Genomic DNA, 18934 nt, shown 5'->3' on the forward strand with positions numbered 1-18934 from the left:
AGTCCCGGTCGGGGCGCCGGATTCTGTCCCGGTTGCCCCTCTTCCAGGCCAGCTCTCTGCTATGGCCAGGGAGTGCAGTGGAGGATGGCCCAAGTGCTTGGGCCCTGCACCCCATGGGAGACCAGGAGAAGCACCTGGCTCCTGCCATCGGATCGGCGCGGTGCGCCGGCCGCAGCACGCCGGCCGCAGCACGCCGGCCGCGGCGGCCATTGGAGGGTGAACCAATGGCAAAGGAAGACCTTTCTCTCTGTCTCTCTCTCTCACTGTCCACTCTGCCTGTCAAAAAAAAAAAAAAAAAAAAGGAACTGAGGCACCCCTGTTGTTCCCCAGACTGAGGACACACTGGCCTGCAGTCATGGGTGACCACGCAGGCCACGTTCTCCCAGTGTCCTGTCACAGCACAATGCACAGTGGCTGTTGTGTAAGCCAAGTGTCGAGGTCTCTCTCCGCTCCCTTGCTCACCGTGTGGTGGTCCCTTTGCCCTCCTGAGGCCTTCCCAGATGCCTGAACCCATTGGGCTATCTGATCTTGGACTGTGAACTTCCAAAACTCCAAGCTGAAATGCACCTTCATTCCCAAGGAGCTCCTGTCCTGTGTTTTAGTAACGAAAAGCTGACCAACACACTACCGAAGATTCAACCCCGATTTGCTTCGCAGATCCCCATCTCTTGAACTTGCTGGGTCTGCCTCTCCCCTGGGGATTTGAGGGGTGGTGCAGTCTGGTTCTTCTCTGGTTGGTTTCACGTTTGGTTGTTTCTCCCCACTGGATCAGGCCACGAGGTGTTGATGTAAGAGCCTGGCAGGAGAGAGCCAGCACCGGACGGCTCTGCTGTGTGTGTTGGCGTTTGGAGCTGGGACTGTGGGCCAGAAAGGGTTGCTGGGATGCCGTTTGAAAGCTGTGGCCCAGGGGCCTCTGGACACAGGGATATCATTTTCCGTTATTTCATGGTCAGGCTGCTTTACAAGTTGTTCTTTGCCTTAGGGATAGGAAGGCCTGTGAAATAACTGCATGTGGCAGGAGGACTGGACGATTCTTTAGAACTGCCGAATCACGCGTGTCGGGGTAATCACCTCAGTGTCATCTATAAAATAAAATTAGTAATGTGACCCCATCTTGTTCAATGCCTCCCAGATGCTGTGAGTGCCCATGTGGTTTAAGGTCCATAAAATACAGCGAAATCTTTAGGGAAAAGTGACACGTGTGTATTTATAAAAATCTTTTTTTAAAGATTTATTTTTTATTTATTTGAAAGGCAGTGTTACAGAAAGAGGAGAGAGAGAGAGACATCTTCCATCCACTGGTGCACTCCACTCCACAAATGGCCACAACAACTGGGGCTGGGCCAGGCCGAAGTCAGGAGCCTGGAGTTTCTTCTCAGTCTCCCATGTAGGTGCAGGGGCCTAAGTACTTGGGCCATCTTCCCACTGCTTTCCCAGGGGCATTAGCAGGGAGCTGGATCAGAAGTGGAGCAGGTGGGACTCGAACTGGCATAGGATGCTGGCATTGCAGGGGGAGGCTTAACCTACGCCACAATGCTGGGCCCCTTACAAAAACTTTGTAAAAACTCTGTATCAAAGGGAGGCCACACTAATTAACCTGTGGACTGAGGGAAACCATCTAATCACATGGAACTGGGGAATCATGATTTACCAGGGCAGGATTCTGTTCGCTTGGCATCTCTCAGGTAGCTCATAGATGGAGTGGCTTTGTCATTTTTGTAGAGGATAGCATGAGGTATCCAGTGAGATATTCGGGCTTCAGTTAACAGCCCATCTGACTTCATTAGATAATCAGATAATTAGAGAAACAGGTTCACTATGGTAACAACAAAGCCGACAACACTGTGACTTGAAAATGAGCTTTTCCTTTTCCTTATGTTAACAGTCCGAGGAGGGTGTTGCTTCTCAGTGAGCGAGAAGGGATTCCGAGAGCCAGGCCAGCTGCCACACAGCCTGCGTCTTCTGGGCATTGCTGACCCGCGTCCATAGCAACACTGGAATCCTGGGCTGGCTCTGGGGAGGCAGGCACCTGCCAGCGAAGAGGAGCTGGCCGAGGAGCCCCTGGTTCTGCTCTTGAGGAAGTGCCTGTGGTCCGCGGCTGAGTCCCTCCTGGCCTGGCCCTCGGTGGGGGGAGGCAGGAATCCTGTCGGTTTCCTCCTTGGCCACATCAGAAGCAGGTGCTGGGGAGATGCCCTTTTTGGGGACCATGCTGCATTCGCTGCCACTGCCTGCTTGTGCAGGTTTGGCGGTGGAGCAGTCAGAGGTTTGACCCGCTTGGCTGAGGTCCCTTTGTGCACAGGGACCTCTCGGACCCTGAGCCGGCCTCTTCTCTGTTCACGTCCAGCCAGGTGCCTGCCAGTAACCTCCTCAGGAGTCTTTTCCTTTTTTTTTTTTTTTTTTTTTCTTTGACAGGTAGAGTTAGACAGTGAGAGAGAGAGACAGAGAGAAAGGTCTTCCTTCCATTGGGTCACCCCCCAAATGGCCGCTACGGCCGGCGCTGCGCCAATCCGAAGCCAGGAGCCAGGTGCTCCTCCTGGTCTCCCATGGGGTGCAGGGCCCAAGCACCTGGGCCATCCTCCACTGCCCTCCTGGGCCACAGCAGAGAGCTGGCCTGGAAGAGGAGCAACCGGGACAGAATCTGGCGCCCCAACCGGGACTAGAACCTGGTGTGCCGGCGCCGCAGGCAGAGGATTAGCCTAGTGAGCTGCGGCGCCGGCCTCCAGAGGTCTTTTCAAGATGCGGGCTGACGCCTCCTCTCTCTCTTTGCTCCCCTGCCCTCCGTGCTTCCGTTTCTCCAGTTCCTGGCGTCTGAGTTGAGACCTCTGAGACAACACACGGGGGAGGGAAGGCTGTAACACCCTCTCATCTCCAAGCTCTTGCTGTTTGAGGTGGCAAAGCCACTGTCTTCCCCGGTCCTGCAGGCCCCCCGTTTCCAACGCTTCCTCATGCTTTGGATCTGCAGAGCCGTCTGGTCGTAGCTCAGGTGGAATGTGGTCAGCCTTCCAAGCTGGTCAGGCGACAGGTGGTTTTTTTTTTTTGTTTTTTTTTTTTTTTTTTTTTGTGAAAGATCAACAGATTTTGTTGGTACAGGCCAGAATTTTTTGACGCATTTTTTCATATGTCTATTCTTTCTTTAAAAAACTGTAGCAAGGGCAGGCTTCTGGCACAGCGCTAAAGCCGCCTCATGAGATGCCCTGCTCCCGTGTTGGGGTGCCTGGGTTCAAGTTCCGCCTTCTCTTCCGACCCAGCTTCCTGCTGGTGTGCACTCTGGGATGCCCCAGACAGTGCTGGAGTTCCTATCACCCACGTGACAGACCGTGTTGGAGTTCTGGGCTCCTGGCTTTGGCATGGCCCAGCCCCAGCTGTTGCAGGCATATGGGGAGCGAACCAGTGCATGGAAGACCTCTCTCTCCCTCTGTCTCTCTGTCTCTTTCTCTCTCTATCTCTCTCTGTCTCTGTCTCTCTCTCGTCTGCCTTTCCAATGAATAAAAATTTAAATATTTTTAAAAAAATCAAAATTGTGGCAAAATATTTAACAAAAATTACCATTTATTTGAGAGACACAGAGAGATCTTCCATCCACTGATTCACTGCTCAGATACTTTCTCAACAGCCAGGACTGAGCCAGGCTGAAGCCAGGAGCACAGAACTCCACCCAGATCTCCCATATGGATGGCGAAGACCCGAGTACTTGAGCCGTCACCTGCTGCCTTCCAGGGAGCTAGACTGCAGCAGAGTACATGGAACGTGAGCCCAGGCACTCCGGTAAGGGAGGTGGGAGTCCCAAGCAGCATCTTAGTCACTGCACCAAATGCCTCCTCATTATGGTGGCTTTGGGTCCTCATGTTTGGTGTCTCAAGTCTACATCATGGCCGTCGCCACACCAGGGAGCCTCCTGAGTGGGAAAGGAAGGGAGGCAGAAGAGAGAGTCTCCGTTATTGAGGACACAGACCCTTCCCATTTGCTGCTTATTGGCCAAGTGCAGGGAACTCTGGAAAGGTACTTGTCAAAGGAAAATGAGCAGCCGGCACCGCGGCTCACTAGGCTAATCCTCTGCCTTGCAGCGCCGGCACACCGGGTTCTAGTCCTGGTCGAGGCACCGGATTCTGTCCCGGTTGCCCCTGTTCCAGGCCAGCTCTCTGCTGTGGCCAGGGAGTGCAGTGGAGGATGGCCCAAGTGCTTGGGCCCTGCACCCCATGGGAGACCAGGAGAAGCACCTGGCTCCTGGCTCCTGCCATCGGATCAGTGCGGTGCGCCGGCCACAGTGCGCCATCCGCGGCGGCCATTGGAGGGTGAACCAACGGCAAAGGAAGACCTTTCTCTCTGTCTCTCTCTCTCTCGCTGTCCACTCTGCCTGTCAAAAAAAAAAAAAAAAGGAAAATGAGATCAGACAGCTATGCTTGGCTTAACCAGGCGTGACCTATGCCGTGGGCCGAGCACATTGGTATTCTGAACAGTCAGACATCTCTTAGCTAAGAAAAAGGGGAGAAACAACAGTTGGATAGGCAATTATAGCTACTACATATGGGCCATCTTTTATTATTATTAAAGTCGTAAGTGGACTCTGAAGAATATCTTGACAGAGAAACTCTGAGATGACTCAATTACTGAATTAAGTTACAGGTGGAAGGGAATTCCTGCTGGAATTATTTCATGAATGGTGTTGGGAGAGTGTTTTCCTTTTCTTAAGGGCCACTAGCATAAAAGGATCCTTTTAGTCATCTGTCCTTGGAATGAAGGTGATTGCTTATAGAAATCAAGAGAGCAGGACCAGCACTGAGGGCAGGGCCGGTGCTGTGGCGTAGCAGGTAAAGCTGCCACCTGCAGTGCCATCATCCCATATGGGCGGTGGTTCGAGTCCTGGCTGCGCCACTTCCGATCCCGCTCTCTACTATGGCCTGGGAAGGCAGTAGAAGATGGCCCAAGTCCTTGGGTACCTGCACCCATGTGAGAGACCCTGGCTTCTGATCAGCATAGCTCTAGCTATTGTAGCCACTTGGGGAACCAAGCAGATGGAAGACCTCTCTCTTCCTCTCTGTAACTGCCTTTCAAATAAATAAATAAATCTTTAAAAAAAATCAAGAGACCATTGGTGAAAAACCAGTCACCATGGGTTCTACATAGAAAGTACCATATTCTTTTGGACACAATAATATTTTTACAGAACTCCTTTACCAACTAATAAAAGGGGAGTCTTCAAAAAGTTGATAGAAAATGTGTGTTATATGTGAATTTCCAAACCTTTTTTTTTTTAAAGATTTATTTCTTTATTTGTAAGGCAGAGATACAGAGAAAAAAGAGAAGAGAGGCCAGTACCATGGCTCACTTGGCTAATCTTCCGCCTGCGGTGCTGGCATCCCATGTGGGGCTCCAGGTTCTAGTCCCAGTTGGGGCACCAGATTCTGTCCTGGTTGCCCCTCTTCCAGTCCAGCTCTCTGCTATGGCCTGGGAGTGCAGTGGAGGATGGCCCAGGTGCTTGGGCCCTGCACCCCATGGGAGACCAGGAGGAAGCACTTGGCTTCTGGCTTCAGATCGGCACAGCGCACCAGCCGTAGCAGCCATTTCAGGGGTGAACCAACGGAAAAGGAAGACCTTTCTCTCTCTCTCTCTCTCACTGTCTAACTCTGCCTGTCAAAAAAATAAATAAATAAAAGAAAAGAGAAGAGAGAGAAAGAGAGAGCAAGCGAGCAAGCGAGAGAGATCCCAAGAGCTTCCATCCGCTGGTTCACTCCCCAAATGGTCGCAATGGCTGGGGCTGAGCTGATCTGAAGCCAGGGTCCAGGAGCTTCTTCTGGGCCTCCCACATGGATGTAGAGGCCCAAGCACTTGGGCCATCCTCTTCTGCTTTCCCAGACCACAGCAGAGAGCTGGATCAAAGAGGAACAGTTAGGACATGAACTGGTGCCCATATGACATGTGTGCACTGCAGGCGGAGGCTTAACCCTCTATGCCAAAGCGCTGGCCCCAAATCTTTTTGCACCAAAATGAACTAATCTTTTAATACATTTTACAATAAACTTTAAACAATTTTTGTTAAAAATTAAAAATAAAAAAAAACTTTGTGGGGCTGGTATTGTGGCACGGCAGGTTAAAGTGCTTGCTGGCATCCCATCTAAGTATTGATTTGAGTCCCTGCTGCTCCACTTCTCATCCAACTCCCTGCTAATGTGCTTGGAAAGCAGCAGGCAATGGCCCAAGTGCTTGGGCCCCTGCCACCTGTGTGGGAGACCCAGATAGAGTTCCTGGTTCCCAGCTTTGGCCTGGCCTATCCCTGGCCGTTGCAGCCATTTAGGGAGGAATCCAGAGGATGGGTGATCTCTCGTTCTTCTCTCCCTCTCTCCCTGTCACTCTGCCTTTCATACAAGTAAATCTTTAAAAAATGTGAGAATTAGAGAAAGCTCCCATCTGCTGGTTCAGTCTTCAGATGCTCACAAGAGCCAGGACTAGGCTGGGGCTGGGTTGGAGCCAGGAGCTGAAAATGCAGTCCATGTCCCCAGCATGGGTGTCAGGAGCCTAATTACTTGAGTCGTCACTGTGCTTCCCAGGGTCTGTATTGGCAGGAACCTGGAGTTAGGAGCTGGAGCTTGGAATCAAACGTAGACACTCTGATGTGGAATATAAGCATCTAAACACCTGCTCCCTCTACAGATGTGCCGAAGTACCATCATACATTGGTTCTTGCCAGCAGTACTCGTGAAAAATGTTTATGGGGATGGAGGCAGGTCAGTCTCGTAGATGAAGCAATATTTATATCTGCTGGTTAAGGGAGATCCTGTATTTTTTTTTAAGATTTATTTATTTATTTGAAAGAGTTATACAGAGAGGAGAGGCAGAGAGAGAGAGAGAGAGAGAGAGAGAGAGAGAGAGAGAGGTCTTCCATCTGATGGTTCACTCCCCAGTTGGCTGCAATGGCCAGAGCTGTGCCTATCCGAAGCCAGGAGCCAGGAACTTCTTCTAGGTCTCCCACATGGGTGCAGGGGCCCAAGGACTTAGGCCATCTTCTACTGCTTTTCCAGGGCATAGCAAGAGAGCTGGATCAGAAGTGGAGCAGCTGGGACTAGAACCGGCGCCCATATGGGATGCTGACACTTCAGGCCAAGGCATTAACCAACTAAGCTACAGCGCCGGCCCCCCTATATTCTTTTTTTTTTTTTTAACAGGCAGAGTGGACAGTGAGAGAGAGACAGAGAGAAAGGTCTTCCTTTGCTGTTGGTTCACCTTCCAATGGCCGCCGTGGCTGGCGCGCTGCAGCCAGTGCACCGCGCTGATCCGATGGCAGGAGCCAGGTGCTTCTCCTGGTCTCCCATGGGGTGCAGGGCCTAAGCACCTGGGCCATCCTCCACTGCACTCCCTGGTCACAGCAGAGAGCTGGCCTGGAAGAGGGGCAACCGGGGCAGAATCCGGCGCCCTGACCGGGACTAGATCCCGGTGTGCCTGTGCCACAAGGCAGAGGATTAGCCTATTGAGCCGCGGCGCCGGCCCCCCTATATTATTAAATTGATATCAGGTTACCTGATAGTGTGCCTTCCCAAACTTAGGATTCAGTGGAAACGTTTTAACTGCTAGTGAAAAGAGTATGACCTGTGTATTGGTTGTGTTGCTTGTCTTCTGGTACTGATTAATATTTGAGGGTCTGCAAATATTTTAGGGGGAAAAAAACCAAAACAAATAGCCCTTGTCATTACCATTTTCAGTTGCAAATTAATTACAACATAATCCAAGCTTTCACCTTTGTCCATGACACACATGGCAAATAGCTTAGGATTCTTAAAATGTTAAACACACACACACACACACACACACACACACACACACACAGAGGATGCTCTTGGTTCACGGACAGACCTGGTTGTTCCTGGGTGATGACATGTTAATCTTCTCTCCTTTGTTCCAACTGGCCTTGAGAACAGAATAAAAATGACTATGGCAGGGAGCTGGTTTGCTGGTAAATTGCAAAAGGAAAAAAGATAACTGAAGACCCCAAATGGCTCTTGACGTGGAATATAGTTAGCATTTGTTGAAAGCCTGGCTGTGTGGTAGACACTGTTCTGAGAGTTCTAATTATGTTTCCAGTCCTCATATAAACCCGATGAGGTAGGTGCTGTTATCATTCCCACTTGACTGATGAACAACTTGATGTACAGAGAGGACTTAGCCAAGGTCACACAAGTAGGAGGCGACAGAGCTGGGGTTCCAAGCCCTGGTCATCCAGAGCCCATGCCCTAAAGCTGCCTCTCTCCCTTGGCCCACATAGTACAAACTCCTTCCATTCCAGCCCCAGAAGATAGCATCTTGCCTTTTGTGATACTTCACAGTTGTCATTACAAGTGGTCTCTTGCTCACAGAGTTTTTAAGGCTGTCAGGGAGTGTGATCCAAGGGACCTCCCTTTTACCCTGGGAGACTGGAGGAGTTTTGCCATCCCTGGATAGAACAGAAAGTCTGTCTGCAAGAATGAGCCTTGGTAGCACTAGCTGTGTTCTTTGATTGTACTGGCTTCATCAGCTTCTGCCGTAAGAACTGTTTGGAATTCGGTGACAAAGGTAGGAAAAGCAATGACTTTGACCCAATAAAGACCCCTCCCCGTTTTGTTTGGACCAGTGAACACAGTTGGGGTCTGCACTGATGGCGGCATAGAGCAGGGCTTTGTGCACCCCTGCAGGACTGTACTTTCACATGGCCAGGGCTTGTCGTGGTGTCTGTAGCTAAGAGACTTCCTGAGCAACCAAAATGTCAGCAGGGAGACTCACCACCACGTCTGCTCTCTGAGCAGCAGTGAGTGCCTGGGGGATGCCGGTTCTCATAGAAGGAGCAGGTGCAGGGTGGGGACTTTCCCCGGTTCTCTCACTCGGTGCCGCCCACTCCCTGCTCAGTAGTCGCATTCATACCACAGACTGGGTAGAAGACGTGGCACTTTCCGGAACAGAAGAACACATGATACAAACATATAGGGATTAGCGGAGTTGGCTCTAAGAGGATTCCACCATCTGGGTAACAGCTTTGCAAATCGTTTGGATAAATGATACCATTTGGAGGCGTATCATCCAAACCAAATCCGATGCCAGAACCCTTTTAAGGAGGTTAATGTAATTCTGTCTCTTTTCCTCTTTTTTTTTTTTTTTTTTTTGTCAGAAGTTGATTAGGTAACGTTAGTCTGGGTATAACTGACTATTTGGAACATGGGAGCAGTTACCCTTAGTTTTTTACTGTGAATTATTATTGAAAGATTAATATCAATAGAAGAAATATTACACAGAATAAAAAAGAAGTAAAATTCAGAATGCATAGATAACACTGTATTCCTCCCCTCTCTCCCTCTTTCCTTAAAGAGGCCCAGAAAATGCACATGGCTAGCTAGTAGGTACCTTGTTGATTTGGCTCAGAGCTTAATCTTGCTAAGAAATGTAAATAAAGTTTGGGTGACATTTCCTAGTGTGACTGGAAGCAGTGGCCAGTTTATGTAATAGTGTCTGGAAGTGTGGAAGAAAGAGAACATCTCTCCGTTTTAGCCTTGATTTTCAGACAAGAGTGAGGCAAAGTCCGGAGAGTTCATTGGCTAGATCTGTTTGTGGCTTCTTTGCAGAGGTACTGTGATCATGGACGTATCTGGAATTGTCAAGCCAGAGCAGCTTGGAGAAAGTCCCGTGAAACCAAACCAAGTCAAACATTCATCTCCTGGCACCTCCAGGAAGCCCCGGCACTGAGAGCAGAAAACATGTCAGTGCTGTTTCTCTACTACAAGCTCTTGGGGCACATAAGTTGAGTGTGAGCTAACGAAGGACAAATAGATTCTTTGGACGAGAAAAGAGAAATGCACGTAACGGAGTCCCCTTCTTTGTTAACACAGTCTCCTCAGGGAGGGAGAAGGAAGTAAAAGGAGTACGGTATGTCCGATAGAGCACTGATAATTGAGTTAACAAAAGGAGAAGCTGGTTTGGAGAGCCTTTTACTTTGATCTTCTGATCTTCAGAATGTTTTGGCACTTAATGAGCAAGGGTGGGTAGGGAGATGGAGTAGGTAAGGGAACTTTACACACACACACACACACACACACACACATACACACACACACCCGTGATCTTAACCTCATATTTGTCAGTTGCCAAAAGAACCAGGCATAGTAGGGTATATAGTAGCTAAACTATGTCCTCCAGTCTAAAAATATTCCTCTCGGCTTCAGAAGTCTTAGATCATCACATATTTCATGATTCGTGTCAAAGTGATTTATAAACTGTCTGCCATCTAACTGAATTCAATAAGACAATGGAAGCATATATTAAAAAGGCATAACCAGGTGCCCCATAAATAAAGACAAATAGTATCTGTCAGTTTTCAAAGGGCATAACTAGGTCACAGGTTTAAGTGTAAAATTATAAATCTCTTCAGAAAAAAATCTTTGAGATCAAGGGCTAGGCAAAGAGTTCCTGGACTTCAAAAGCGTGACCCAAATAAAAGGAAAATTTGGTAAGCTGGATCTTATCAAAATGAGAAACTTTTGCTCTGCAAAAGATAGTATTAAATGCCAAGATCATTCAATGGGAAAGGACAGACTTTTCAAATAAAATTGTTCAGGATGTTTACATGCAAAATGGTGAAGTTATCGTATACCATATATGGAATTTAACTCAAAATGCATCAAAGACCCAAATGGGAAAAGTGAAATGATAAAACGCCTAGAAGGAAGCAAATGGAGAAAGCCTCTTAACATTGGCCTTGGTGTTGTTTCTTAGATAGGGTACTAAAAGAAAAAAATGGATAAATTGGACTTCATCAAAGTTAAAAATGTTTGTGTATCCAAGGGCACTATGAGCAAAGTGAGAAAGCAGTACACATAATGGAGAAAAAAAATTGTAACTTACGTATTTAATAAAGGATTGAGAACCAGAATGAGTCAAGAATTCTTACAGCTCAACAACAACAAAAACCTTAAAATGTGCGAAAAACTTGAATAGACCTCTCCAGCGAAGATATACCAATGGCAAACAAGCCCATGCTCACACAGACCTACCCAGATGGGGACATTGCATAAATTGAATAACACACACCCACAGAAAGGAGTGCTTATAAAACTGAGGAAATGTGAATAAAGTCGAAGGAATGTACTAATGCTAGTTTCTTGGTTGTTGATCTTGTACTATGGTTATGCAAGATGTTGCCATTAGGAGACAGAGTGAAGGACATACCAGATCTTTCTATGTTGTTTGTTTGTTTCTTTCTTTCTTTCTTTCTTTTTTTTTTTTTTTTTTTTTTTTTTGACAGGCAGAGTTAGACAGTGAGAGAGAGAGAGAGAGACAGAGAGAAAGGTCTTCCTTCTGTTGGTTCACCCCCCAAATGGCCGCTACTGCTGGCACAGTGCGCTGATCTGAAGCCAGGAGCCAGGTGCTTCCTCCTGGTCTCCCATGGGGTGCAGGGCCCAAGCACTTGGGCCATCCTCCACTGCACACCCAGGCCGCAGCAGAGAGCTGGCCTGGAAGAGGAGCAACCGGGACAGAACCGGTGCCCCAACCGGGACTAGAACCTGGGGTGCCGGTGCTGCAGGCGGAGGATTAGCCAAGTGAGCCGCGGCACTGGCCTCTGTGTTGTTTCTTGCAACTGCATATGAATTTACAATTATCTCCCCCCAAAAAAGCATGATTTATATCAAAACCCCTAAGAAGCACCAAAGTAGTTATATTGCAAGCTAATAATACAACCACTCATAGATTTATTCTTTTCACTTCCTAAGGCATACCTTGGAGATAAAAAAAGGACAATTTTCATTTATCATTAGGCGAGGGATACAGTATGGTTTTTTCAGAAGTTGGACATAAGGCTACCCTATGAGAGTTAAACTAAAGATAATAGAACAGTCTAGGAGTGTGGTGAGATTTGTGTGCAGAGACGGGACACCATGGCCTTTAACAGGAAGTAGCCTTTTATTATTATTTATTCCAGCATAAGGCCCAGGTGGACTTTTATCCAAAAGCCTGAGCCTGGAACAAAGAGGCAATATCTTATATATGGTTTTAGCCTCTTTGTCTCCCTTCTGGGGCTACATGCATCCATTTGATTGGATATTCTGATGTTATATTGGGGGCCACAGGAATTGATTCAATACTGCATACTGCCGATGGGTGTTTTTTTTCCCCACACACATATTGAGCTGTCCTTTGTCTAGCAAAGGTTAACACCAGGAGGAAGCACCTGGCTCCTGGCTTCAGATTAGTGCTAACCAGCAGGAACCCAGCAGATTGTTAACATCAGAGGCAAGCAGAAAACAGCCACATTTCATTCCCAGCACAGGTTCCTCCCTTTTTCTGCTTCTGACCTTGGGAAGGCCTCTACCACAACCATAATCATGTTAGTTAAAAACAAGTTTAATTGTGTCCGGCGCTGTGGCACAGCAGGTTAGCGCCCTGGCCTGAAGCGCCAGCATCCCATATGGGCACCGGTTCTAGTCCCGGCTGCTCCACTTCCAATCCATCTCTCTGCTGTGGCCTGGGAAAGCAGTAGAAGATGGCCCTAGTCCTTGGGCTCCTGCACCCACGTTAGAGAAAGCTCCTGGCTCCTGGCTTCAGGTCAGGGCATCTCTGGCCATTGCAGCCAACTGGGGAGTGAACCATCAGATGGAAGACTTTCTGTCTGTCTGTCTGTCTGTCTCTCTCTCTCTCTCTCCTCCTCTCCTCTCCTCTTTGTGTAACTCTTTCAAATAAATAAATCTTAAAAAAAAAAAAGAAGTTTAATTAAAAGACAGAGGCCTCTACTACAGGAGAGTCGGCCACTTGATTGATTGATTTTTTTTTCTTAAAAATAAAAAAAAAAAAGCTTTGAAATGGAAAGAGAGAGGGAAAAGAGAGAGCTCTCATATCCGCTGGACCACTCCCTAATTGTCTGCAACTCCCTAATTATCTGCAACAGCCAGGGCTGGGCTAAGCTGAAGCTAGCAGCTGGGGAAGTCAATCCAGATTTCCCACGTGGGTGGCATCCCTCTGCCTCCCAGGAAACACATTGGCAGGAAACTGGAATCGGGCCTGGGAGCAGAGGCAGGCGTCAAACCCAGACCCTCTGATATGGGATGCTGGCATCAACTGCTACACTGCTTGCCTTCCCCAAGTCAGCCACTTGGGCTATTTCCAAAAAACAAACAAACAAAAAAAAGCAATTCGGCCGGCGCCGCGGCTCACTAGGCTAATCCTCCGCCTAGCGGCGCCGGCACACCAGGTTCTAGTTCCGGTCGGGGCGCCGGATTCTGTCCCGGTTGCCCCTCTTCCAGGCCAGCCCTCTGCTGTGGCCCGGGAGTGCAGTGGAGGATGGCCCAGGTGCTTGGGCCCTGCACCCCATGGGAGACCAGGAAAAGCACCTGGCTCCTGGCTCCTGCCATCGGATCAGCACGGTGCGCCGGCTGCAGCGCGCCGGCCGCGGCGGCCACTGGAGGGTGAACCAACGGCAAAGGAAGACCTTCCTCTCTGTCTGTCTCTCTCACTGTCCACTCTGCCTGTCAAAAAAAAAAAAGCAATTCGTCCGGAACAATGACCTGGCAGACTGTATGTCCTATATTAACATAAGATTACGATATTAATTAATTAGAATCAGGAAGAGTGTCTGCACCCTTCTAGAAAAGCATAAGGGGAACATGGGAGCCAAGAGAAGAAGAAAGTGTTAAGCTGTCCTGAGCCTGAGCCTTTGACAGTCACAGTTGGCAGAGCTGCGACCTACAGGACGTGGACTGAGTGTGAGGGGCCGTACCAGCAGGGTCAGCTCAGCACAGTCCTACCAAACACCAGTTATCTCTGTAATTACACTCAAGTTTACGAGACACGATAACGGATGACACAGCTGGTTAGTGACAGATCTTGTTTTGGCCCTACGCCTTGCTGGTTCATCTCCATCCTACCTTGCTGCCTCTCTTTAAACAAAGAATTAGTGCCTAAAGCTAGGGTGCCCTGATGCTTTGGGCTTAACTTTAGCTCACTAGCTCTCTTCCAAATTTTGATTTCACATGTGGATGTTCCTACAAGGGGCCAATGTGAGTGTATTTGTCCATTGTGTTTCTCATTGTACATTCATGAGTTGATTTTCTGATTTGTTCACCAATCTGTTGATTAAAAACAAATTTGGCATTTCCTCTGGGGCTGGTAACTGATTATACAGGAGCACTCTGTTACTGCAGAGACATCAAACACTGGGAGTGGGTGCTGCTCTCCTGTGTCCTCACTCTGGGTGCCTCAGTCTTTGGCACCCTTTCCCTCTTCCCATTCAACAAGCTTTTTTTTTTAAACATTTATTTATTTATTTGAAAAACTTACACAGAGAGAGGAGAGTCAGAGAGAGGTCTTCCATCTGCTGGTTCACTACCCAGATGGCCGCAACGGCCAGAGCTGTGCCAATCCGAAGCCAGGAGCTAGGAGCTTCCTCCAGGTCTTCCCACATGGGTGCGGGGGCCCAAGGACCTGAGCCATCTTCTACTGATTTCCCAGGCCATAGCAGAGAGCTGGATTGGAAGTGGAGCAACTGGGACTTGAACCCGTGCCCATATGGGATGCCAGCACTACTGGCAGCGGCTTTACCCACTACGCCACAGCGCTGGCCCCTCAACAAGCTTTGAATGTATGAGATAGAGAAATGATGTGTCATACTGAAGTGACTGCCAGGCCCACGGAGTCAGCCGAAGTTGAGGGTTGGAGCTAGATCTCTCACTGTTTTCGAGTTAACCATCTTGGCTGTGCTTGTCCAGTTGGAGGTCCTTGTTTTAGGCATAGATCTAAATTAATTGGTTTACATGTTCAGTCATCTCTCCTGTTTTCAGTATTCTATGTCTTGGCAGCTAATGGAATTCTTGTTAGCATAATTGGTAACTTTATTATGAGCCCTTAACTTTTTAGTTAATGATTAGACACTGAGTAGCCATATTGTATATACCAAAAATATTCACTATTGTCCCACATTATCAACTGGAAAGCCATACATTAGCTTTAACAGTAATCTCACATTCCACGTTTTAGTAACCTGCAGTCAACCGTCATCTGAAAATATTAAATGCAATGTTCCAGAAATAAGCAATTCATGTTGATTTTCAATACACAAATTTTAATTTTTAATGCAACATGAACAAATCGTTAAGTACAAGTGTTAGCTACCTTTCTCCAGCATTATAGTCATGAATGTTTTATATTTAGTAAAGCATACAGAATTTGTAAACCATGTGTAATGTAGACTAATAAGTGTAAACCAAGAAAAAGTGAGGTTTTCATATGTGAAGACGTATTTCAGAACCCAACTTGAGAGAAGTCCATTAATGTGCATATCGCAAAGATCACTCACCAACATGTTTGTCATGCAGTTGTACATAGAGAACAAACTGCAGAAATTCACACTGGAATCTCACTAAGCAGTATTATGGGGACTAACCTTAAAGGACAAATGATGGGGCTGGCACTGTGGCATAGTAGGCTAAGCCTCCGCCTGCAGTACTAGCAGCCCATATGGGCTCCAGTTCATGTCCTGGCTGCTCCTCTTCCAATCCAGCTCTCTGCTAGGTCCTGGGAAAGCAGTGGAAGACTGCCCAAGTGCTTGGGCCTCTGCACCTGTGTGAGAGACCCAGAAGAAGCTCCTGGCTCCTGGCTCCTGGCTGGAGCTCAGCTCCAGCTGTTGCAGCCATTTGGGGAGTGAACCAGCATATGGAAGACCTTTCTCTCTGTCTGTAACTCTCTCTCTCAAATAAATGAGAAATAAAAAATCTTAAAAAAAAAGACAAATGACTTATTTGAGGGCTTAATGTAGCAAAGACCAATGTAAATTAAATAACGTTATGAGTGAAAAAGCTATAATGTACCATAGTAATAGACTAGAAAACTGAATACTACAAAAAAAAACTTTATTGGTCTGTACAAGTTGGTCTTGGTAAACTGTTGATTACTTGTTACAGTAAATTATGAAGATTTTCATTGCAACAGTATTTTCCCACACATGTGAGAATCTGGAAGCAATAATAAGCACTTCACAAACTGTCATTTAGTGGAAAACATCAACTAGCCATTTCTAACAGCTGTAAGATAATGCATATTCAAATGTATTATGCAAGCTACAAGCAAGGTAGTACATAGACAAACACTGTCAACGTTTATTAAAATAGAAGTTGGCCACTATAATCCGAAAGTCGTACTTTTGAAATCTATATTTATTAAATAAAAGTTTTCTAAAAAAAATTGAAGTTGGTTTTTAAAATGTAAGTACTGGGGCCGGTGCTGTGGTGCAGCAGATTAATGCCCTGGCCTGAAGCGCTGGCATCCCATATGGGTGCCAGTTCGAGACCTGGCTGCTCCGCTTCTGACCCAGCTCCCTGCTAATGTGACTTTCAAATAAATAAATAAATCTTTTAAAAAAAAGTGTAAGTTACTACAGGAATTACAGTAAACACACTGCAGATATCTTTCTGAAACCAAAATAGGGGGAACCTTATTGTGGCTCAGCCAAACAACGCATAACTCAAAATGCTGTGCAAAGGACCTTGAGTGCAATAGATAAATCACAGCTTCAAAGCTCTGGTTAAGGGGCCAGTGTCCTGGCACAGCAGGTTGGGCCTCTGCCTTCAACACTAGCATCCCAGGTGGGCGCTGGTTTGAATCCTAGCTGCTCCACTTCCAGTCCAGCTCCCTGCTGATGCACCTAGGAGGGCAGTGGAGGGTGGCTCAAGGACTTGGGCCCCTGCACCCGGGTGGGAGACCCAGATGAAGCTCCTGGCTCCTGGCTTCAGCCTGGCCCAGCTCTGGGCATTGCGGCCATCTTGGGGAGTGAACCAGCAGATGGAAGATTTTCTTTCTTTCTTTCTCTCTCAATCTCTAACTCTGCCTTTCAATTAAATAACTAACTTAAAAAAAAAAAAACACTCTAGTTAAGCAACTGAAATAAATTAAAAAGCAATGCCCAGCATCTGTAACTTATCAATACTGTTTTAGGAGCATAATCAAAACAAATAGAGACTTAATAACAATCTGGCCCCAACTACACTCTGTGTTGAGAGTTTTGTTTACTACTAAGAGAGAATCTTGAATATCCTTAGCAAAGATTGAAATCATACTCATTCCTGAAGGGAACTTGGCCAGGTCTGATGATAGCCCTGTACCTCTTCACATTCTGGAAGTTCTACCCACCAAGTCGTCCAGTATTGAAGCCAAATAGAGACCAAAAGCAGACCTTGAATAACATACTAGATAGATGGATTCATTTAAAAAGTGATAGGGGGATGGGGCCGGCACTGTGGCGTAGCGCTGAAGCCGTCACCTGCGGCGCGGGCATCCCATATGGGCTCCAGTTTGAGTCCCGGCTGCTCCACTTCTGATCCAGCTCTCCGCTGTGACCTGGGAAAGCAGTGGAGGATGACTGAAGTCCTTGGGCCCCTGCACCCACATGGGAGACCCGGAAGAAGCTCCTGGCTCCTGATTTCAGATTGGCGCAGCTCCTGCCGTTGCAGCCAGTTGGGGAGTAAACCAGTGAATGGAAGACCTCTCTCTCTCTCTCTCTACCTCTCCTTCTCTCTCTGTGTAACTCTTTCAAATAAATAAATAAATCTTAAAAAAAAGTGATATGGACTGGTGCTGCGGGTAAAGTCGCCACCTGCAGTGCTGACATCCCATATGGGCGTTAGTTTGAGTCCCAGCTGCTCTGCATCTGATCCAGCTCCCTGCTAATGTGCCTAGGAAAGCAGTAGAAGATGGCCCAAGTCCTTGGGCCCCTGCACCCATGTGGGAGACCCAGAAGCATCTCCAGGCTTCAGGCTTTGGATTGGCTCAGCTCCAGCCATTGCAGCCATCTGGGGAGTGAACCAGTGGGTGGAAGACCTCTCACTCTCTCTGCCTATACCTCTATAACTCTGCCTATCAAATAAAAAAAGTGGTAAATGTAAATCATAAACTCCAATGTACTCATGAAGGTACACCTGTTTTATGTTACATAAAAATCTGCACAGTGCAGACTGTTTGTGTTAACCATACATTCGACCCAGGAAAGCTGATGAGTGGAATTTCTTGCAGTTAGTTACTACCCTGGATACAAAACAATTATGTGCAAACTGCAAGGTCCCCCAGATAGCAGTTAGAGTTTATATACAGAAAGATGTCACTTGGACGAAATGGGCAAGAGATGGAATTTCCAGAGCTTGCAACACAGGCGCCTGCTCCCTGGCCTTCTTCCCTGTGACAGTTTGCCTCCTTTATTCTGGGTCTCGCTCTCCCCCTGTCCAGATGTCTGAATGATCTTTCCCACACTGGACTCCGTCACAGGCATTTGCGCTTGCCTTTGTAAATAACACAGGCTACTTTTGTGCAAATATCAGGCCTTCGTGGCTCTGGACTTCCTGTTTTCCTTTTTGAATTTAATTTCCAAGAAGCAGGTTTACTATGTCACTTCTCACATGGTGAGTTTCCAACTAATTTACCCAGTTACCCAGTTTAACAAGAGTGAACCTGTCTCATGACATCATAAACTGAAATACAGGCAGTGCACCTCTGTAGTAGCCAGCAGTTGATGTCCTAAACCTCTCTTGCCCAGCACTGTCCCATACTGTAACTTTAGCCTGATCTCCATCCACTAAATTGTTTTCACCTTCAACTCCACACCTGTTGTGGCCGTGAGTTCTGGATCAGAGGTATCATCTGTGAGCCCCAAGAGCAGGCTGGACTTCCCCACCCCATTCTGGCCGATGATGAGGTTCCTCGGGGTGGTCGGCGTGGCCTCGTCCATCCTGACCCTGCTCCGAGCCCTGCTGGCTACCCCGGCTGCCTCTCGTTTCACTAGGACGGTTCCTAAGTTTTAAATCCCACGTCATCCTGAGTAGCGCAACCGCATCCAATCGAATCACTTCCCAAAAACCCTAACTCTACACGCCGTGGTCGGATCCAAATTCCACCTGAATCCATTAACCATTAATCCATTAACCATTAACGTAATTTGGGGATTTAA

At 47.6% G+C, this 18934-nt stretch overlaps 1 protein-coding gene and 1 pseudogene across 8 annotated transcripts in view; one reads left to right on the forward strand and one right to left on the reverse strand.

Moving 5' to 3' along the window:
* Window positions 1-18934, forward strand: part of TMEM150C (transmembrane protein 150C) — an 83187-nt gene that overhangs the window by 41648 nt on the left and 22605 nt on the right. Inside the window, exon 1 of one of the 8 annotated variants that reach the window (XM_070047972.1) lies at window positions 3618-3765. The exons of the other annotated variants lie outside the window; for them this stretch is intronic. The gene's annotated coding sequence lies outside the window, so the exon portion shown is untranslated. Of the gene's footprint in view, window positions 1-3617; window positions 3766-18934 lie in introns of those variants that run through there. 8 annotated transcript variants of the gene reach the window in all.
* On the reverse strand, window positions 17859-18789 carry LOC127483126 (ras-related protein Rab-18 pseudogene; annotated as a pseudogene).

This window comes from Oryctolagus cuniculus, chromosome 8 (assembly GCF_964237555.1).
Source record: "Oryctolagus cuniculus chromosome 8, mOryCun1.1, whole genome shotgun sequence".
Lineage (NCBI taxonomy): Eukaryota > Metazoa > Chordata > Mammalia > Lagomorpha > Leporidae > Oryctolagus > Oryctolagus cuniculus.